The sequence below is a fragment of the Podarcis bocagei genome (genome assembly GCF_964188305.1).
Source record: "Podarcis bocagei genome assembly, chromosome: 1".
Classification (NCBI taxonomy): domain Eukaryota; kingdom Metazoa; phylum Chordata; class Lepidosauria; order Squamata; family Lacertidae; genus Podarcis; species Podarcis bocagei.
This window is the reverse complement of record NC_138125.1, coordinates 107,985,697-108,001,776: the sequence shown is the minus strand read 5'-3', so window position 1 is coordinate 108,001,776 and position 16,080 is coordinate 107,985,697. Positions and strand designations below refer to the sequence as shown.

The following is a 16,080-nucleotide window of genomic DNA, read 5'->3' as shown; positions in this document are numbered from 1 at the left end:
TTTTTTCTAAAAAAAATGTTTAGGGGTACTCTCATTTTGACTCAAGAAAATCACTATTTTATAGTTCAAATCAGGGGAAATACAGTAAATGGACAAAAGTACAAAGATTCACAAAATGCTTAGGGGTATGCGTACCCCTGCGTCCCCTCAGAAAAAAGCACTGTATGTATATGTATGTATATATATATATATATATATATACATACACACACACACACAGTGGTACTTCAGGTTAAGTACTTAATGTGTTCCAGAGGTCAGTTCTTAACCTGAAACTGTTCTTAACCTAAAGCACCACTTTAGCTAATCGCGCCTCCTGCTGCCATTGCGCCACCACTGCACGATTTCTGTTCTCATCCTGAAGCAAAGTTCTTAACATGAAGCACTATTTCTGGGTTAGCTGAGTCTGTAACCTGAAGCGTATGTAACCTGAAGTGTATGTAACCTGAGGTACCACTGTATAGATAGATAGATAGATAGATGATAGATAGATAGATAGAGATATATACACATATACACACATACATATATACACACACATGTGCAAGGTATTTATTAAGATGGATAGATACAAAGAGGACTGATCTCTGGCATCTTTTATAGCTGTACAGAAGAGAGATTTTCATCAGGTGTAGCTTACATGGGTACCCTAGTACTCATCAGCCTTCTACTTATACAGTGGTACCTCGGTTTATGAACTTAATCCGTTCCGGAAGTCTGTTCTTAAACCGAAACCGTTCTTAAACTGAGATGTGCTTTCCCTAATGATGCCTCCTGCTGCCGGTGCCCTTCCACCATTCAGCTTCTGTTGGTAGACCCAGGTAAAATTCACAAACTGGGACACTACTTCTGGTTTTGAGAAGTTTGTAAACTGAATCGTTTGTAAACAGGGCTGTTCTTAAACTGAGGTACCACTGTATATTAACAGACAATGAAGGGTGCAGAAGGTCTTTATGACAGAATGGAGAGGTTACACCAAGAAATTCCAGTGACCAGCAAAGTATCTACCTATGTACCGTTTCACTTCTATGGTATGAATTCTATAGTGTTAATGACACTATGAGCTTTTCCTATTTTGTGAAATGCAAGTTTTTATGGAAAATATAATCAGTAGGTTTGCGTAGGTGTAATGTTCCCAACGTGCTAACCATGATTAGACTGGCAATATGACATGTATTTGCATGCTCCCTAACTTCTCAGACAAGTTAAATCTTCATGGCCCAAGCTATGCTCAGTGCTAAGTAAGAATGCTCTGTAACTAGATTTTGAAACCAGTGTTTAAATGGATAACCAAACATTAGTTATGAAGATAGCCAGGGTTTTCTTTAGTCAGTGGTGAGGCGGGCATAACGATCACCATGATTAAATCAAGTGACAGAAAAGGAAATTCAAGCAGGAGAGAAGAAGAAAAATGAAAGGAGTATATATATTCCTTTAGTTATTTTGTAAACCAAGCATCTGCTTAATATTAAAGAGCATACTATCATACACACCTAATCATATGATACAGATAAAACAAAGGAACACTTTCGTTCCCTAAGGACATAATTTATTTCAATGGTTTAATTCAAACAGTAGTCTACTGTTTTCTTTAAAAATAAGCAATGGTATCACATGCATTCTGAACATTGAATTCCTACAGTGAAAATACTCCTTGTATTTTCACAGGCTGCATTATTTTTACAAGGAGATGTAGATGTTGCACATATTTAACATGCATGCCAACATTTGCAGACTTCTTGTTATAAGTTACAATGTTATAAGGCACCAATCTTAATTGAGTTTTGGTGTCAGCTGAAGACCTTTTTTGTCAAGTATGCACAGACTTTAAAATCTAACCTTTAGGGAGTGTGTGTGTATTCTGTTGTGTTTTACTGTACTGATATTTTCACATTACTGTGTTTTAATATATACTGTTTAATACATCTACCTTTAAATATATTTTGTTTTTATATACAGTCGTACCTTGGTTTTTGAACAGCTTAGTTCTCAAACGTTTGGGCTCCCAAACGTTGCAACCCTGGAAGTGACTGTTCTGGTTTGCGAACTATTTTTGGAAGCCGAACGTCTGACTTCTTGCAGCCAATCAGAAGCCGCAATTTGATTTTCAAATGTTTCGGATGTCAAACAGACTTCCGGAACGGGTTCCGTTCGACTTCCAAGGTACGACTGTATATTGTAAACAACCTTGGAATTTGATAATGAAAGGGGTATATCTAAAAATAAATACTCTTAATTGAGTCTCCCATTCCAAATGACTTAAGCATTTCTCTCTTACATGCACATACACAAAATGAAAACCATCCCAGTGATGGTTTGAATCATGGGTAGGCAAACTAAGGCCCAGGGGCCGGATCCGGCCCAATCGCCTTCTAAATCCGGCCCGCGAATGGTCCAGGAATCAGCATGTTTTTACATGAGTAGAATGTGTCCTTTTATTTAAAATGTATCTCTGGGTTATTTGTGGGGCATAGGAATTCATTCATTATTTTTCCCCCAAAATATAGTCCGGGCCCCGCCACAAGGTCTGAGGGACAGACTGAAAAAGTTTGCTGACCCCTGGTTTGAATGGTTCTTAGCTCTTTAATGATACCTTATTTCCTCAGCTGAATTAACACATTTAGATAAGAATGTATCATAACTTCCTACTGCTGTGGTAGGAGTAACAGGTCCAGATGGCATTTAGCTGAGAGTTCGTCTCTGCTAACAAAAATATACAACTTCTTCCGAAGATCAGCCTTGGTACCTGAGAACTGGAAAGTGGCCAAGACAGCATCAATTTTTGCAAAGGGCTTCTGGGGGGATCCTGGAAACTACAGCCTTGTTGGCTTAATGCTTGTTCTGGGAAAGCTGGTGGAATGCATTGACATATTAGCAAACATATAGAGGAACAAGTCTTGCTGAGGCTGACCCAACATGGCTTCTTTAAGAATAAGTCCTATCTCACTATCTTATTATTTGAGAGTGTCAACAAGCATATAGATAGCAGTGATTCAGTTGACACTGTGTACTTTCAAAAAGCTTGGGGTTGATAATCCATTAAGATCTGGAGGTGACGACGTTTGCTACCCCTGATATAGGTGATGTTGTGGTTCGAGGATCCGACCCCCGCGTATTGAAATGAAGACACAAGGACACGTGATATATGGTTAATGGGCAAGAAAAGGCCACAACTTTATTGGTTACAGCAATGAAAAGGTATTGGCTTAGGCATTGGATCGAAACAAGTGGGTTAATTCACCAGTAGGTGGAGCCTGTTGATGCTAATCCAACTATATAGGCTCACCCCTGCTGTCACCGAGGGTCGTGCCAAGGCCTCCCGCCAAGCAGGCATCGGACGGAATACACGACCCCCAGATTCCTTTAACGGAATACCCCTAAAATTGAAGGCATAGGCGATGGCCACACCTAGCACTTCGACACACCACAACACATTATTCCAATGCCTAACCTACCCACCAATACCATAAAAAGTTGTGACGATTGCTACGAGGTAGGCGAAAAAACCAAAAAGCCTAATGTCAAATGGAAAAACTCCTACCAGGCCCCCTGGTCAACCAGGGCGACCAACCTAAGGTCCATAGCAAGGCCAAAGACCTAAGCCCTAACTAAAAGGGAGTGGAGGGTGGGTGACTCGCGATGGGGCGACGACGAAGAATGAGGCTGGGGAAAGGCTGGCACTGCAGCAAAAGGCTGCACCTGGTTGGGTGGCCACCGGGGGGGCGTGAGCGCCAGCCAGGTGAACTGGAGGCAGGGGGCCACGCCCCCTGCTAGGCAGTGCTCGGGCTCCCGACCACAACCCCTCCCCTCTCTTTCAGGGAGGAGAGTCTTAACATGACACAACTTATGAAGTCAGAAATGAATCGCACAATGCAACACTTTTTAAACAAGTATGTGCAAGGAGTCAGAATATTTACAGTAAAAGTGCAAATTAGGACACTAAGATCTCTCAGACTCTTGAACCACTGACACTTAACAATATTTTCTTACTTTACAAAAAAACCCCAACACCTTGAGACTGGCAACATGATAAATTAAAAATATCAAATGAAATCCCAAATGAACTTAAAAACTCTCTCTCTGACAGCTGGAAACACCACTTGATATGGCACACAAGAAATTCTTATCTGTTCCATGTTGAATTAATTCACTAACATGCTACAACTGCAAAGCCTCCACAGAGATTTTATGTAACAGTCACATTGCCAGTACTGTGCATGTTTTTCAAAGAACAAAACAGTAATGTGGGTGTTAATATGGCTGAGTTTTAAATAGCTATTAGTTAAGTAACTATAGCATCAAAATAACTTGGATGAAGAGAAATTTCGCAATCTATTATGCCAAATTGGCTTTTATCACCCCCCCCCCCAAAGGAAGCGCATTAATCAGTCTTCAGTGACTACCAGTACTCAAGGTCATGCAATGAAACCGAGTGTTGGAAGACAGACAAAAGGAGTACTTCTGCATAAACCATGCAGTTCAGCCACTGAATTTGGTCACCAGTTTGGTTGACTTTAAAAGATGGTTAGACACTTTCAGGGAGGATAAGGCTATCAATAGCTCTTTGCCATGATGGCTATGTTATACCTCCACTCTTGGAAGCATTAGGCCTATGGATGGCAGTAACATGGCCCTGTTTTTCTTCCATTTGGAGCCCTCTTCACATGTATAACCACTAGGGTTAGGAGCACAGGAAGCTGTGTAATCCTGGACCATTTGCCCATCTAGTTCAGCACTGTCTAGATGACTGATGGTGGCTTTTCAGGGTTTCAGGTAGGGGACACACTTGGCCCTACCTGAAGATGCCATGGATGTGAGTAGATGCTCTATCACTAAGCTATGGCCCTCTGCAAATGATACCCATAAGGATTGTCTTGTATTTTTAGTATTTCATCATCAGACAATTGCTGTAGTGCATTTTTTTTTTTAGAATCATGGGCTAAACTTTGTCAGTGAGACTAAGTGTACCATCCTAAACCCAGCAAAGGAGATGTATTCCCCACTGAACTCAATAGGACTTCTGAGTGTACCCACTTTGTTTTTTGCTGCACATCAGCTTACTGTTGGGCACTCCTAATTTTGACTTGTTACACTCAGGGGCACCACTGAACTCGGAGCTAAATATCAGGTTTCCCTCTGTCCCAGTTGTATCCCAGACTGTTCCCTGTTTACTTTGCCTCATATGATCAAATAGTAGTGATTTAAAAACAAGTCTGTTTTTATCTTCTCATCTGCATAGCCCTCCTAGATTCTGGCACAGGGAGATATACAAATAGATATATTTAATAAGGGCTTGGCATTTCCATTCAACATTATATTTAATTTTTCCCACATTTGCTAAGTGAAAAGTAATTCACCTACTGATCATAATTTTAGCCACCATTTTGTAATTGTTTTGTAATATTGGCAACATCATAATGACCAAGTGTTACTGTTACAACAAAGAGAACAGGGTGATTGTTTGGGCCCGTATTTCCCCCCCAACCCAAGTATTTTAGAGATGCCACATCAAAAAGCCTTTGCAATTCCTTTTATCACATTTACAGTACAATCCTATACATGTCCACTCAAAGAAAATAAAACATAAAACACAGGTTTAATCTAAAGTAAGCAGACAACTGCAGCTGTAACTGATTAATTACTGCTGTCCTTTCTCAGTATAGCATATTTTCTTATTTTTTCGTAAAAATTCATGACTACTTACCCCCACTGCTTTAGGACCGGTTAACTCTAAAATCTAATCGCCTCAACTGCTGGATGCACATCTGTAACTAGTTTATTCCATTACCCAAATGCTATTAATTATTCTGTTTGACTTTTCTGATGTTCTCAGGTTGAAATGCTCAGCACTAATGAGGCATTTACTCTCAATTAGAAAGCTCCTTCAGAATGTAGCTTTAATTCCAGAGAGTTTCACAGATGAATTAATTAGTGCCTACATTCAGGCACTTTTCTTGGAATGTGTTGACAATGTTTCTGAGCACAGACCTCACACTGATAACCACAACCCTTATTTTGCTCCATATCAGTGCTTTTGTTTTATCTTGGATGAAGAACAAATTTTGTGGCTTAAGCAATAAATCACATCTCCTGGAACACATTTTTGGTAAGTGCAATAGAAAGCTGTATTTTAAAAATAATTAACAAGGTAAGGAAAAGCTTATGTAATGATTCAACAGACCATGAAGCACTGGATTTCCAGGGCATATTCAACTTGCATTTATGTTATATAAAGCAAAGAACTGCAAAGCATTCTAAGGCAAACCTAATAAACCAGCAGCAAGCAGTGTAATTGCAGATTAAATAAGCTGTACTTCAAAAAGTATGGAAATCCCAATTGCAACCTATTACAATAGGACCTAAGCATTTCCCCATCCATCTATTCAGCTTCCTACAATCATAATCAAACCATTCATTTCCACATTTACTGTGGTGGTATCTAAACCAGTATGAATCAAGGGGGAATGTGTGGTATTCAGAACTGTCTCTGCTACTAAGAAGTGCCTCCTTCGTTTGGGCAATGGAGCAAATCATTTTCTGAAATGGACTTACAGTATTTTAGAAATATTCCTGTTTCAGAGATACTTTACTAAAAGTACCTTGCACTAAAAAGTCTACCATATTGAATTGTGGCATTCTACTTGCACAATGGGATTTACCCGACCTCTCCTTTCCCCCTCCAGCGCCCACCCCCATGTGTCCCCAAAATCTGCTCTGGATGGTTTGGGCAACCTTTACAGAGATATAGAAGCACTTTGCTGCTGAGCAGATAGCCATAGCTGTCAACCGTCCCTTATTTGGCAGGAAACCCTTATCCCAACGCCGTGTCCCGCTGCTGTCCCTTACTGATGATGTCCCTTAAATTTCCCCGGTTTCAAAGGAAGCAGCTCATTTCCCTCCCTGCCTGCTGGCCAGGGAGGAGGGAGGCTCCAACTGTGTTGCCTGGCTGTGTTGCTCACCCAATAAAGAGTCTAAGAACGACTGGGGGGTGGAGCTTGCATGCCTTGTGCTGATCAAATCGGCCGCGTTGCCTGGGGACTCGCCTTTGCTCAGCGCTTCCCAGCGGAGAGGTGACGGTGGTTTTCCTTGCTGCATCCCCTTTGCCGGGTTGCTGCGCTGTGGGAACCACCGCTTGAGGCTTCGTTTGGCTGCTAGCTGGGCTTTCTGCCTTTGACTCGGAGGGGCTCAGAAGTTGAACATACCTGTGCTTGCAAAATCCCTTATTTTCAAGGCTGCTGATCCCTTATTTTCGAGGCTGCTGGTCCCTTATTTTCAAATCTGTAAGTTGACAGCTATGCAGATAGTGGTGCCTGGCACAGACTGTTGATGTACTGGCCCATGCCTGTGTGAGGCCATGCTAGCTAATTAGTAGCCACACACTTCAACAGCACCCTCTGCAGGTACCTTGCAATGCTCTGCTCAGGAAGACAGCATCTTCCATTTCCCTTTGCTCAGCAATAAGCAACGGCTGCCTTTTTGCAGGGGAACCACACAGAGAGCTGCCATTGTGCTTTCAGCGTATCAAAACAAGTAAAGTACACTGTTTTTAGATGCTCAGCATAAAGTGTACAGCTCAGGTCTTATTTTGGCACACAGGGTAGGCATAAAACTAATACAAGGAGCAAAAGCTATATTGGATTACTTACTACACAACATTCTATATTCCTTACATATTCCCTCAAATATTTTATTCTGAAATTAAAAACTGTCAGGAGATGGATGTCCTGAATTGGGCCTATTTCCCATAAATAATTTCACTGAAGTCATTGCACAGGTTTGGGATGCATCTTAAGCAAGAGGATGCCACATGCTCACGGAACAGCTAAAAATGAATGTTTTAAATAATAAGGAGCCCCTTTTTTTACACAGTTTAACACAAAAAAATGCAATTGCTTTTCTTTAAAGAGGAACAAGCAGCAGGGAGGATTAAGGATGTTTTGCTTTCAATTTTAACAGGTCATGCTATTATGACAGAACCCAAAACATAAAATTGTTTTATACAGCTAATGATGCACAAGAGATTTTATACACCTAATGATGCACCACTTTGATCCTTTAGTGCTCTTCCCGGGCAGCGCCATCAGTGAAACACAGACTTTACACAGGCTTTTGAATGCTCTAAATTGTATTCAGTTGACAAACCCACCAAAGTTACATTTTGAATGTAACAAGTGGAAATAAACAATCATTTATAGTGAGAGCTGTCTCTTCTGAAAGACCACGAGCAGTAAGTCACTGTATGTGTTCTATGCAATGTAATGAGGAATATTCCATACAGGCATAGAATTGGAGGAAACCTGTAAGCCATTTGGTTTAACCCCTTGCTCAAACTCCAGAGGGAGAACATCTGCAAGAGAACCAAGAGATGGTAGTCCAGTCTCCAACTATCTTAGGCTAAATCCACTCCAAGTTTGGATCTTAAACAACATATAGTGAGGTGTGACATAACCTTACTATAACCACCCCAAATTGTAATTTAAAAAATCCATCTGCTATCAAGACTATATACTACCCTAAATGATATATATATTGGGATCTACTGAGCCGCAAATCCATTTACTGACGCTAACCATTCACCTCGTAAACCTATTGCACTAAATGTTTCAGGATGAATTAGCTTTCCTTGAGGATTTCAGTGCTTATGTGCATACAAATCCAATGCTCACTTGCAGCGGATTGAATCCTATAGTTATAGAACTGAGGGCCAATTCTCACAAATTTGTGACCACAAGGTTTTTGGGCCACTTATTTAGTAGCAGAGATTGTGTGCAGCCCCTTTATTTCACTTAAGAATGAACCTATAAGACAAACCACTGCAATAACCTCATAAACCCCGCAAACCTAAAAAACAATAACAAGGGGTGCTTGATGCATGAGAAGTCATTCATTGGAGCACATTTTGAAATCATTCACAACAGAGTTGTCTGCATTTGTCAAGTGATGACTGACAGCCCAGACAGTTGCTGAGAGAGAAAAAACACACACACCCCTACCTATTAGTAAGGGACAGAATTTCATTCAGGGCTATGAAGCTGTTACATAAGCATTCAAGAACAGCAAAATGAAGCAAACAGGAGATTGTTCATCATCATAGTCTGAAACTGGCCTTAGATAATAACAGATGGAGAAATATTATGTTCATTTTGGAATAGTCCCTGGCTGAGTGATTGCTCTCTCATACGACACGGAAAAGAATGCAGTGGCAATGACCTATCTAGCCAAGAAAACTGAAAATATGCATGTAGGGTTAAGAGAACAATGGAAGCAAGTATGTGTGTGTATTGGCCGGGGGTGGGGCATCTCCAATACTCTGCAATGGATGCAAAAAGCCAAAACGTTTTGGTAGTTTCTTTGTAAAATAGCTAAGGCCAAAAAACAATATGAACAGGGGAATGAGGAAGAACATGATGATTAGCTCCACTAGGAGCACTCTTAATGCCTTGTTTCTCTCTTTTGCACGTTGTTAGAGTGCTAAGCTGCACTTCAAGGCTTTAAGAATGCATGAGAGATGCACTTACAAATGCAAAGATGTTATATTCTGTATCTAAAAATACCTATCCTTGCAGGACTGCAGGATAACTGGGCTGCCAAGCTACCCAGTTGGTATTTGGCTCTGGTACAGCGACAGGGCATTTTAAAGATTATTATGCCTATATAACAATGCTACATAAAGCGAACTTTTATTATATCAAATTCAATTCTCAAACAGAAGCTGTTTTGGAGCATGCAGTGCCCTGCAGTCTGGGCCCCCAAATCCTCATCTTTTCTGTCACCTCCAAGCCCCCAAATTCTTCTTATTTTTTGTTACTTCCAAGCCTATTAAGCAAAGAAGTACCAAATACAGTCACTCAGAAGCTACCACACCTCACCTGGAATAGCATATCTGAATGGCTGTGCAAAGGGATAATTGGGAGGTCTGCTTTGATACAGGATTTCAGGACATTTTGTCTTCTGAACTGTACTAAATGAAGAGGTTTGAGATCTTGTAACCATTGTATCACACATTCAAGTCCAGTGAGCCTTATTGGGACACCCTTTTACCAATGAATCAAGACTGGACGCCTGCAGTTCTTGTTTGTCAGATTCAATGATTCAATTTTTTGGGTGGCAGCACATCATTTACCAGGGATAAAGGAGCTTTACATTGCAAGAGTTTCTCTTGCCGTCTTCCCTGACAAGAGGTATCGGTGGAGAAGATGGGACAGTAAAGTCAGCACAGCAAGTGAGCTAAACAGAATTAAGGGACTATCTCCCTCCTCTGCAAATCTCCCTCCACATTCTCTTCATTCTCTTGATTGACAGACATGCTGGTTGAAAATAAAAGAGCATTTCTTACCCAGACTTGACAACGCCCCATCTTCTCTGCCAACATGTTTGAGTAGTGGGTACTGTTTTTAAACAATGCCTAATACATTTGTTCAAAATCATCTGGTGTAAGAAGTTCATATATGTGGAAACGCTGACATTACTATGAACAGGTAACCTACCAGTCACTTTAGTGCACAAGACTGTTTTATAGAGTGGGAACTATGTTCACATTTAAAAATAAAAATAAAAATAGCACACCAATATTTCTTTAGTTCTCAAACAGCTCAGCTGGGTAGACCACGAGAGTCTTAATCTCAGGGTCATGGGTTTGAGCGCTGCACTGCAAGGGGTCCAACTCTTGGGGTCCCCTCCAACTCTACAATCCTACGAGTCTATGAAATGATATTGCCAACAGAGGAGGACCATTTTAAACAATTAACAAGGTAACAACAAAAAGTAAATTTGAGTGATGAAAAGAATAATTTATGCGTTGGAAGTGGAATGAAATACTAGCTGTAGACAGTACTATTCTCCCCCCCCCCAATGTACATACAACTATCACACTGAATCAACTTCTCCTAAACAAAACACCAGAGGAAAACCACACTGACATCTTCATTAATACATTATTTTTAAAAGCTTTTAATGTATGAGAAAATGTGCAGAGCTAAGGAATACAGTGGCCTTCTGATCAAGAAGCTATTGCCTTTGATAGAAGAAACAGAGGCAAGCAAGATATCTACTGATTTCTTTTCAATTGTCTCTTTGCAATATATATGCATCGCTATCATCCATGATAATGGGAGTACACATTCACTTTGAGGTGGTGTGTAGCAATTCGAAGTAGGCTTTGTATCAGCAACAGGGAGCCATTACCTATACAACCCCCTGCAAGCAGAGTTAATGCAAACACCACCACCTAGACCATATGAGCATAGGAAGCTGCCATAGGGCCAGAGAAGATGCACAACTATTCACAAATGGGAGCTCCCTTCCCACAATGCAGGTGGATTCGAACTTAGGTAGGTGGCAAAGAATGGAAGCCCCCATACTATCTGCACCCGGGTTCCAATATAGATCAGGAGGCTCCACACATGCCCTTTCCTTTTAAAAAGTGCAACCACCAACTGCATGAATGGTATCTCATTTAGTTTGGGCTTGTACATAATCAGACCATTGGACTAGTTACTCCATTGCTGTTTGCTCCAAGCTTGACAATGGTTCTCCAAAATCACAAGCAGTCTTTTTTTCCCTTTTCCATAACTGCAATCTGAGATCCTTTAATTTGAGGTGCTGGGGACTGAATGTGGGACCTTGTACTTGCAAAGTACATGCTATACTACTCAGCTATAGCCTAGTCTATATCATTATCGACACTTAGAGCCTTTCCACACTTAAATTTTTATTTTTTTGTTACAGTGCTACATGACACCATCACTATTTAGCTATCATTCTGGAACAATATTCTAAAAAACCCCAAAAAACCCAGTTTTTATTTTACTGCAAAAAAGGTGGCTCCTATGCCCCCTGTTAAAACAGATCCCTTATTTCACAGACTCTTCTGGGTCACAGCAGTTGGCCCACTTCTGTGATCTGCTTGTGTTATAAACTGGATAATATGACGCAATCCTTTAAGGGGGCTTGGTATATACTAGAGCAACTTTCAAATTAGTCCAAAATGAGTTGATGTAAAGAAAAGTTCAGGTCTTCACAAAAATAACTTGAACCACTTTGGCTGGTAGAAAAGCACTACATGTTGTCCAGGCAAAGTAGATTAAAGAGGAAAAGGCATTCTCTAAATTCTAGAGGGGTGTTGAGGAAAGCCAGTGTAAGTGGTTGTTTCATGAATAATTAACAATAATTTATTATTTGTACTCTACCCCCCCATCTGACTGGGTTGCCCCAGCCACTCTGGGCAGCTTCCAACCTATATAAAAACATAATAATCATCATTGGCCCTTGGCATCAGCTATTAATTCAATAAGCACTCTCAAATCGTGGGGGAAGGGGTGGGGGTGGGAGGGAGAGAAGGGGCCAAAAGTAAATTGGCAGTGCCATCTTCAGCCTGACGACATATGCCACACACTCTGAGAGAATGGTGGGAGTAGATTTGTCATTCAGGGCATGAGGATTACAATATCTTCTGGATCTTTTCCAAGTCAATACAGTAACTGCATGAGAAAAAGCATTAAGGTTGGTATCCAGCTATATTTTACTCAGAGCAGACCCACTGATAAACCTGACTTAGGGCCTTTAATTTCAATGGGTCTACTCTTGAGTAAAGGTTAGCTGAATACCACCCTTAATAAAAGGGGGAGGGGGAACAAGCAGTCCCCATGTGAGAAATGTTATCAAGACTGCCCAGAATTGTCTCATCATGCAAATACAAGCACTTCTTAATTTCAATATTTGATGTATAAATGAAAAAAAGCAGAAGCCACAATATTTCACCATTATGGAAGATATATGCTTTTATGCTGAAAGTTTTATATGGTAGCATCTGTGCATGTTCTCATGGGTAATGAAATAACGATACTGCTCTCCTGAGAGCCAAGGGATATTTTTAGAAGCTATTCTACAAGGACTGCTGCACTGCAGATTGAATGTCCTTCTGTCATACCGTACACCTTTATGAAAGCAGTATTAATTATTAAATACATTTATAATACAATTTTCTACTTATGATAATATCCCAAGTGCACTCAAACACATTTTACTACTGTAGTCTTAACATCTTAATAGGATGACTATCACTGAAACAAATGCCCCAGTTGGTTCATTTTTGCAGGCACTGGTGCAAAAATTCTAGGTTTCTTGATACACTAGATTTTCCATTCTGTGGCATGCATATTCAAAACGCACCGTTCCAGACTGAAATTTGACAAAACACAAAACTATTGGCATATTTTAAAGGAACGCAGGATGTTCTGCATCAGAAAGAAAGAGCCATACACGTAAGCAGCATTCCAAACATATTGCAAATGCCCATGAACCTGGATATACATCCATGTCCCAATGCTCACCCTTCCTGAACCCTACAGATCTTCAACTACTTGTCAGGAATACATCTCACCAGTGCAGAGAGCTCCACTGGTTTTCATTCTGTTCTCAAGGTCCTGGTGTTGATCTATGAGGCCCTAAACACCTGCTCACACCAGCCTTTTGTATCCGCTTGTCAGTCTGTAGGGTATTGTTGTAGGACAGGCCTTCTCAACTTCGACCCTCAATATGTTTTTTGGCCTACAACTCCCATGATCCCTAGCTAGCAAGACCAGTGGTCAGGGATGATGGGAATTGTAGTCTCAAAACATCTGGAGGGCCAAGGTTGAGGAATCCTGTTGTAGGACCCTAAATGATAATCCTGGGTGACTTCAATATCCGCACAGAGGTTGGGTCAACTCGAGACTTCATGGCCTCCATGTCTGAGCACTGTACAATGTACTCAGGTTGAAATTCATTACTATATTTTATGGGGCACATTAACTGATGCTATTTAAGTTAGGAACCTTAAAATGGGAGACTTGTTTACTTACTTGCAGAGATGTCTGCAAATAACCATTTCATTTTTTTTCCCTTTCAACTCCCTCCTACAGTGTTCATTATACAGTGTACAACAACATTTCAAGCAGGACAGCAACTGGCTAGCTAACTGTAACAATATTTTAGCAGCTAATTACAGAAATACAGCTGAGAAGACCAGTCATGATCATCCTGTTAAAAACGCAATTAAAGTTTGGGCAAATGGTGCCATGCCAGGAGAGACTGTTCACTTATATTAACACAATGTAGATGTATCTATGGTGTTGCTAGGAGACAAGCTGTTGTTGTATCATACTTCATTTAATTTCTTGTTTATTTTTTCGAAATCAAATGCAAATCCCCATAAAAGCAAACGAGTTGTACAACCGTGAATAATATATACAGATAGTCCTGAAATAAGCAAAATTTAGTAATGCTTATTGAATTCTTCCTGTCCTAATAGTGATGCCAAGCAAAGGGGGATAGCTTTTTTACATTTTGAATGTAGATCTCTTTATCTCTTTCCCTTTTTAAAGATAGTATTAAAATAATGAGAGGCAATGAGATGGAATAGACAGGGGAAGCAACTTTATCAGTGCCAATCACTTGCTGAGGGACGAGACAAAGAAAGACCAGACTCCATCTCAGTATTCTCCTCTGTCAGAAATGACACTACTGACCACCTGTTTGTCATCGTGGATTTTATCCCAAAGCAGTAAGGTTTACCTTGGTAATGCTAGAAGGGATGGACCAAAAGGAACCATAATCACGTCTAGTTCCCAATCCCAAAAAGGATGACAGAAGTTTTCTTCTGTGAGCAGATACCTTTGTCTTGGGGCACTAATCTTGGCTAGAGACCGAGAAAAAGGTGCTTGTGGTGCTTACACTTTCCCCGTCTTTCATATCCGATTAACACACTTTGAAATATTTCTGTGTGGCTTCCAAACCCTAAAAAACCTATTTGACAGCTGTTATATCATGCCTACACATAGTATGAACTAACGCCTTCTGTGAAGCTGCATTCAACACTTTAAAAAATAGTACATATTTACAGCAACTCCAATACTCCTACAATTACATCATACATCACCCAGCTACAGTGCCACCACTAAACAGGCTCTTGGTCTTTTAGTGACCTTCGGCTCTTCAGATGGCTAGGTCACCCACAAGAGACACTCTTTGGACAACTTCAATGGCCTAGGCATGATGAGGAATATATGGATAAGGCAAACTAGCCAAATCCAATAATCTGCTCCCCAACTTTTTGAGAGCTGCAATTTTTAATGTCTGAATTCTGCTGATTAATTTCAGTTTGGCAGCTCCACACTGGAACCAGCCTTTCACACTTTTTTATAGTATAGCGACCTTAAGGTCTGTTATAGAATGTCTTGGGAGACTGAAATGTTCACTCACTAATTTCTGAGTATAACCATTTTTTTTATGGATAGACATAAAAAAGGGAACTTCTCAGAAACCAGTGGGCAAAAATGTCAGTCTCCCAGGACATTTCGTAATAGGCCTTAAACATTGAAAACAACTAAAAACAACAGCAGCAACAAAATTCTCAGGAGGAGACTGTCATGAGTTCAGTTTGGGTTTCTATTAGCAAATTTGACTTGGTGGAGGTTGGTCTTAACAAATCCTGAGAGCTGTTAGGTTGCTAAAGAACTGGTGTTCATTAATTTTGCTACGTCTATTTGTCACCAATGGCTGCTAGGCAGAAATTTGTATTCTGTACTCATTTGTGCTCTGAAATCTACTATGATCCAAGTACTAATACTCTTCCATTGCTTGGCCTTCTGGCCTCACTTTGTAAACAAACAAACAACTTCCCATTATACCTGCATGCCCTTAGGTGACCCAAGAGAACTTTGGTCCACACAGTGGCGTAGCGTGGGTTGTCAGCACCCGGGGCAAGGCAAGTAATTTGCGCCCCCTAACCCGTGGATTTGCGCCCCCTAACCCTAACCCGCAGATGTTGCGCCCGGTGCGGCCGGCACCCCCTGCACCCCCCACGCTACGCCACTGGGTCCACAAAAGCTTATCCCACGATAAATTTGTTACTCCTCCAAGGTGCCCAGAGATTCCATGTTGATTTTGCTGCACCTTTGAAATTTCTCATTAAAGAGTAAGAAATGTATTGTGGCATGAGCTCTGATAAACAAGAGCTTGCTTTATGAGATGGAGGTTGACTCTCAAAGCTCATGCTACAGTATCTATACCTATTTGGACATATGGGGCCTGATTCAACCA

At 40.7% G+C, this 16,080-nt stretch overlaps 1 protein-coding gene across 2 annotated transcripts in view; it reads right to left on the bottom strand.

Annotated features, from left to right (window-relative positions):
* The window catches only part of KCNJ3 (potassium inwardly rectifying channel subfamily J member 3), a 117,062-nt gene that overhangs the window by 39,955 nt on the left and 61,027 nt on the right, over positions 1-16,080 (bottom strand). The gene's annotated exons all lie outside the window — the stretch shown is intronic.